This window comes from Hyperolius riggenbachi, chromosome 2 (genome assembly GCF_040937935.1).
Source record: "Hyperolius riggenbachi isolate aHypRig1 chromosome 2, aHypRig1.pri, whole genome shotgun sequence".
NCBI classification, from domain to species: domain Eukaryota; kingdom Metazoa; phylum Chordata; class Amphibia; order Anura; family Hyperoliidae; genus Hyperolius; species Hyperolius riggenbachi.
In genome coordinates, this window is record NC_090647.1 from 125,886,180 (window position 1) to 125,893,643 (window position 7,464).

General features: G+C 42.7%; 1 long non-coding RNA gene across 1 annotated transcript in view; it reads right to left on the reverse strand.

Annotated features, from left to right (window-relative positions):
• LOC137544058 (uncharacterized) overlaps positions 1–5,824 on the reverse strand; it is a 39,917-nt gene extending 34,093 nt beyond the window's left edge. Inside the window, exon 1 of the long non-coding RNA XR_011025713.1 lies at positions 5,739–5,824. This is a non-coding gene — a long non-coding RNA (uncharacterized lncRNA). The remainder of the gene's footprint in view (positions 1–5,738) is intronic.
• Between the last annotated feature and the right edge of the window lie 1,640 nt (positions 5,825–7,464).

Here is a 7,464-nt window from a genome sequence, read left to right on the forward strand (position 1 = left end):
ATATGTCATATTCTAGGTTCTTCAAAGTAGCCACCTTTTGCTTTGATTACTGCTTTACACACTCTTGGGATTCTCTTGATGAGCTTTAAGAGGTAGTCACCTGAAATGGTATTCCAACAGTCTTGAAGGAGTTCCCAGAGATGCTTAGCACTTGTTGGCCCTTTTGCCTTCACTCTGCGGTTCAGCTCACCCCAAACCATCTCGATTGGGTTTAGGTCTGGTGACTGTGGAGGCCAGGTCCCCTGGCGCAGAACCCCATCACTCTCCTTCCTTGTCAAATAGTCCTTACACAGCCTAGAGGTGTGTTTGGGGTCATTGTCCTGTTGAAAAATAAATGAAATGGTCCAACTAAACGCAAACCGGATGGAATAGCATGCCACGGCAAGATGCTGTGGTAGCCATGCTGGTTCAGTATGCCTTAAATTTTGAATAAATCCCTAACAGTGTCACCAGCAAAGCACCCCCACACCATCACACCTCCTCCTCCTTGCTTCACGGTGGGAACCAGGCATGTAGAGACCATCCGTTCACCTTTTCTGCGTCGCACAAAGACATAGTGATTGGAACCAAAAATCTCAAATTTGGACTCATCAGACCAAAGCACAGATTTCCACTGGTCTAATGTCCATTCCTTGTGTTCTTTAGCCAAAACAAGTCTCTTCTGCTTGTTACCTGTCCTTAGCAGTGGTTTCCTAGCAGATATTCTACCATGAAGGCCTGATTCACACAGTCTCCTCTTAACAGTTGTTCTAGACATGTGCCTGCTGCTAGAACTCCATGTGGCATTGACCTGGTCTCTAATCTGAGCTGCTGTTAACCTGCGATTTATGAGGCTGGTGACTCAGATGAACTTATCGTCTGCAGCAGAGGTGACTCTTGGTCTTCCTTTCCTGGGGCGGTCCACATGTGAACCAGTTTCTTTGTAGCGTTTGATGGTTTTTGAGACTGCACTCGGGGACACTTTCAAAGTTTTTCCAATTTTTCGGACTGACTGACCTTCATTTCTTAAAGCCAATAGGTACCGCTGTAAAAATAAAAAAGTCAGATACTCACCTAAGGAGAGGGAAGGCTCGGTCCTAATGAGCCTTCCCTGCGCTGGCTCCCCCGTTCGCGTCCGTCGCCGCAGGGACTTCGGAGGTCTTTGGGAGCACTTGGGCTTCCGAAGACGGGCCGCTCCATACTACGCACGTGCGATTGCGTCATAGAGGACGCTTGTGCATGCGTAGTATGCAGCGGCCCGTCTTCGGGAGCCCGAGTGCTCCTGCTGCTTCCGAAACATCCCTTCGGCAGCGCAAGTGGCAGTATTTGACCAAACTGGTCGAATACTGCTACGGGGGATCCTGCGCGGGACCGGGCACCGGGAGAGGAGAGGGAAGGCTCATTAGGATCGAGCCTTCCATCTCCTTAGGTGAGTATCTGACTTTTTTATTTTTAAAGCGGTACACATTCACTTTAAAGTAATGATGGCCACTTGTTTTTCTTTACTTAGCTGTTTTTTTCTTGCCATAATACAAATTCGAACAGTCTATTCAGTAGGACTATCAGCTGTGTATCCACCTGACTTCTCCACAATGCAACTGATGGTCCCAACCCCATTTATAAGGCAAGAAATCCCACTTATTAAACCTGACAGGGCGCACCTATGAAGTAAAAAACCATTTCAGGTGACTACCTCTTGAAGCTCATCAAGAGAATGCCAAGAGTGTGCAAAGCAGTAATCAAAGCAAAAGGTGGCTACTTTGAAGAACCTAGAATACGACATATTTTCAATTGTTTCACACTTTTTGGTTATGTACTATACTTCCACATGTGTTAATTCATAGTTTGGATGCCTTCAGTGTGACTCTGCAATTGTCCATAGTCATGAAAATAAAGAAAAGTCTTTGAATGAGAGGGTGTGTCCAAACTTTTGGTCTGTACTGCATATATATATATATATATATATATATATATATATATATATATATATATATATATATTGCTTATCACATTGTTAGAGGGTGTGTTTCTAGATAGTGGCAGTTGTTGCGGTCTGTTATGTTCCATGTCTGCCAGTAGTAAAGATGATGACATGCAGGCTCATTGCAGATCAAACAACAAGAACGAACCACACTTTGAGTATCAATCAATTATTGACCTCTCCTCTATGTTTTGGTCCTATTTACACTTAATGCGTTGTGTTGGGTTGCGTTCCATCCTATTTTGGCAATTGGATGTGACGCAACTAAATGCAACACATTAAGTGTAAATAGCGCCACAAACTTCTTACGTTGCAATGTATTTATTTCTTTTTTTTCCCCCTATATCTTTCGATAAATTACATTTTTTTACTTTTTTATTGTGTTGACACCACCCACCAACACCCAAAGTGCCTTTTTTCATTAATTCAGCATTCATCTACCAAGTGCAAAGGGAACACATGAACACAAAAGTGTGAAAACATGCGTGCTTGCAGGTCTTCTCAAAAGCCTCCACTACCTTATGGAACTCCTTTCCACCACCCATCAGACTTGCCCCTTCCTTCATTAAATTTAAGCCCAGCTCTTCAAGATGGTCCACCACCCCATACCACACATTAACTCTCTAATAGATTATTATTTTACAGCTCTACCAAGTGTGTACATCTCCCCTTAAATTGTAAGCATTTGTCAGGGTCCTCTCTGCCCTAGTGTATTCTACATGATCATGTGCTCCTTTACTACGTATTACTTGTACTACTGGGCCTACCGAACCAGCCCAGAATCACATGATCATGTATGTTGTACCTTGTTTGCCTTGCATAACTTTGTCCTATGTTGTATAACCTTCTTACGTTATGTCTGTCATCCTTTGTATCATTGTATGTATTTATTGTCCAGCACTGCATAATATGTTGGCGCTTTATAAATACAATAAATAATAATAATAATAATAATAATGATGGTAAATAATGGTGGGCACACAAAATATTGACACTTTGGGCATCATGTTGACATTCTTCCCTTAGGGGTGTACTCACTTTTGTTACCAGCGGTTTAGACATTGTTATTATTGATTTCTAAAGTGCCAACATATTCCATGGCACTGTACAAAATAAGTGGCTGTGTGTTGAGTTATTTTGAAGGGACATATAGGCACTGCACATTTACTCACACACTGTACACATAGGCGCTGTACATTTACCCGCACACTGTACACATAGGTGCTGCACATTTATCCACACACTGTACATACAGGCACTGCACATTTACTCACACACTGTACACATAGACGCTGTACATTTACCCACACACTGTACATACAGTATAGGCACTGCACGTTTACCCACACACTGTGCACATAGGCACTGTACATTTACCCGCACACTGTACACAAAGGCACTGTACATTTACCTACACACTGTACACATAGGCGCTGTACATTTATCCACACACTGTACACACAGGCACTGTACATTTACCCACACACTGTACACATAGACGCTGTACATTTACCCACACAATGTACACATAAGCACCGTTCACTTACCCACATGCTGTACACACAGGAGTTGTACACTTACTCACACACTATACAAATAGGCACCACGGCCACATTGAGTTTTCATTTAAAAAAAGTAATGATTTAATCTTGTTTTATTTCACCTATTTTATTGAAAATTTAAAATGTCTACAAAAGTGATTGGCTTGGCACACAGTTGAAAGGCGTCGCTGGTCACTAGACAAATGATGTCATTCGCAGGGGGTTGCAGCAAGTAGGTAGGCATGAAGGATCAACATGCAACAGGCAGATGTAAATGGTAAAGGTGAACTGGTGACAGATCAGGGCAGGCAGTAGACAGATAGTGCTGACATTTGGCATTGGCTAACCCTAAAACCATCTGGTGGAGCCTAATACTTAGACCCTACACCTGGTACTGCCTAATCCCAACCCCCACCCCCCGACTAACACTAAGGACTGGTGCTGCCTAATCCTAAAATTGCCCTGGTGGTAACTAACACTAAGGACCAGGTGGGGTCCTTAGTGTAAATCACCATCAGGGCAGTTTTAGGATGATGCGTAACCTAACTCCCACCCCCCTCCGTGGTTACTTACTCTAAGGACCCCCCGGGGCTGCCTTAACGTAAAACTCTACTTGTGGTGCCAAAGACTAAGGACCCTAACCCCGAAGCCTCCCCCCCCGACTAAGGCCTGGCACTGCCTAATCCTAATTCCATGATGGTGACTTACACTAAGAGCCAGGGGGACCCTTAGTGTAAAGGTGGCCACACACCATACAACTTTTTTAAATATCTGTTCAATTTAAGAATTGCAATCAATTTTTCTGACTGATTGTAACATTTAAAAAAAATGACCAATGTACCACACATATGTTCAATTTTTCCACAATTATGATAAAAAATGATTGGAAACTCTGACAAAATTGCTAGGGTGTGTGTATTAATAAATTGACAATCGAACACACACCATACAATCTTTAGAAAGATTGAAGAAAAATATCTGGCATTCCGGATCGATAAAAATAGAAGAAAACGGGAAATCCAATCGGATTTTTCAGTCGAATTAAAAAAAAGCTTTTGTTTTTTTCGGAAGATACGATCGTTTTTATCGAATTGCTGTAAAATTGGGTCATTTTATTGTATTGTGTGTGGCCACCTTAAGTCACCATCAGGGCAGTTTTAGGAAGATGCCTAACCCTCTCCTCTGCCCCGTCCCCCGTGGTTACTTACATTAAGGGTCCCCCTCTAGTGCTGCCTAGCCATAAAACCCTACTGGTGATGCCTTACAGAAAGGCCCCCCTGGCACTGCCAACCCTAAAACTTCCCTGGGGGTGCCCAACACTAAGGGACCCAACTGGCGCTGCCTAATCCTAACACTCCCCTGGTGGTGACTTAGATTAACCTCCTTGCCGGTTATCCTGACCGGGTGTCGGGGTAACCTGCGGCAGAGGATTTCTCAGGCCCTGGTGGGCCGATTTACATAATTTTTTTTGTTGCACGCAGCTAGCACTTTGCTAGCTGCGTGTACACGCTAGTTGGCGCCGCTTGCCGCCGTTTCGCCGCTACCCACCGCGTTAGAGGGCCCCCCCTCGAGACCCCGTGCGCAGCCTGGCCAATCAGTGCCAGGCAGCGCTGAGGGGTGGATCGGGACTCCCAGTGACGTCATCACGATCGTCGCCATGGCGACGGGGGAAGCCCTAAAGGAAATCCCGTTCAGAACGGGATTTCTTTATGGGCAAGCGCGCCGGCGGGGATCGGAGGTGTGGGAGGGACGCCGCAGGGAGGGGGGCATCATGTAGCTAGCACTAGGCTAGCTACACGATAGAAAAAAAAATATCCCAAAAAACCCTTCCCACGGCAGCAGGGCCACGGGAATCAGAACGGCAGGGAGGTTAAGGACCAGGGGGGGGGGGGGGGGTCGTTAGTGCAAGTCACCACCAGGGGATTTTTAGGATGATGCCTAACCCTAACTGTAAAACTGTCCTCGAATCCTTGAAAGACTTTAAGAACATACAGCTGGTACAAAAATACTTTTCTTTATTGGTAACATCATCAAGGTAGGGAATCAGGAATGAAGATGATCACAGTTTTAGTAATATTGGTGGCTGGACATGGTAGAATGCGATCTTAGCAGTTTCAAGCGAGCGGTAGAACTAGGGGCCAACATACAAAAACAGTATTCAGTATAGACTCTAACATATAACTACTAACATTCTCATTAGCAGCATGAATCAGAATACATAAACCAAGATAGCTCACCTATTTTCGCCTCATAGGATCTTAAGGGCAGTTTCTCTGCTCTGTCTCTCTCATAAGCTCTGAAGATTTTGTCTGAAGATAGCTGCTGGCATGTCTGGCTAGATTCTAGAAGATCTTAGAGTGAGGCTGGTTTCTGATTGGACTAGAGTGTCAGGTGACTGGAGTACTCAGATTAACCCTGTAATGTCCTGTGCTTAGCTAGCTATATTATAGCTGATGCTGCAGGCTGTTACTCTACACACAAATAAACTTTAACAGCAGGCTAACTTTTCTGCTTATTATACAACAGACCTATATAGGTGTATCTACTGTTCTGTACAGAAAACTAGCCCTAAATTGTTATCAACTTTTCTTATATTAACAGTGACTATAGAGAACATATAGATTATGCTGTTCAGTTGTTAGATTGGCTTGGGCGGGCAGCTACAATTCCACCAAATTACCTTTAATGTATGCTTTAGTTGTTGAGAGGGGTGCATAAATTAAGTGTATTTTACTTCTTCCTTCTTGCTAGGCAATTTGAGAATGTCCTTTATTATTTTCGATAAGAACAACCAGTTTTTGGATAGGACATTCTAGTATGAGTGGAGTGGTAAGACGTTCTCCTCTCTTACTTAATTTGGAATCTCCCATCTGTAATTTCACTCTTCTCACCAATCCGTCTTTGTCTTTATGAACTTCAAGAACTTTTGCAATTCTCCATCGATTTCTGGGTATGTCCTCTTCTTTGACCATCACTATGTCGTTTATTTCAACATTTCTCCTAGGAGTATGCCATCTTTGGTCCTTGGCTGTTGAGTTTAAGGCTTGAATGACCCGTGTTTAACAGTTTGAATGCTGTTCTGCTACAATTGGTTTTTATGGTAGTAGATTTTATGCTGTAAATAATCTTTTAGAACACAGAGGAAATGTTGAGTTTTAGACCACTTTAAGGATATTAACACTTTCTAAAGGTTATAGCCTCTATATTCTCTTCCTTCCTTCCCTCAAGTTATTCATGGTTGGGGGATGCTAAAAGTGCTGATTACATATACAGCATGCGTTATATTCCACTTATGGTTTATTCTTGTAGGATCTCTTCTATTGGAGTTTTGGGGGGTACAGCAGGGTACATTTATGAGAAGTGCAGACTGGCATTAAAGCGGAATGAAACGTAGCATTTCTTCTTTGCTCTAAAAAAATATTTACAGAACATTATATACAACCAGCATTTTTTTTTTACTAGAACAGCATTCAAAGGGTTCAACACAGGACTTAAAAGTTCAGTGCAGAGAAATCTGGACACATCCGAAGTTTAGATAATGTTATCTTGTGTTTACTTAATTGTATCAAGTGAGGAATGTGACACATTCTCTGACTGTGCAGAAGCTCCTGGACACAGACAGACACTCAAAGCATTTCTGCCTTCAATACATAATGAATAAAACCAGTTATGAATAAAATGCAAAGTCAGCTCTCAAAGCAAAAAACTGTAGTTTTGGGAACTTGTAATTTCTAAATTAATAACAATACTTATGCACAAATGCAAATATGATAACCGTATGGCATATAAAAAGTAGGAAAACATATTTTTATTTTTTATACCGCTTTAAAAACCTATATGCCTGAAATGGTATGACCATCTGTCAGAATAGGAGAATTAATACTGAAGCACATGTGTGCTTATCCCCTCCCCATGGATAAAGGATGTTTAAATGTTTGGACAGCAGACTGTGCAGCACGGATG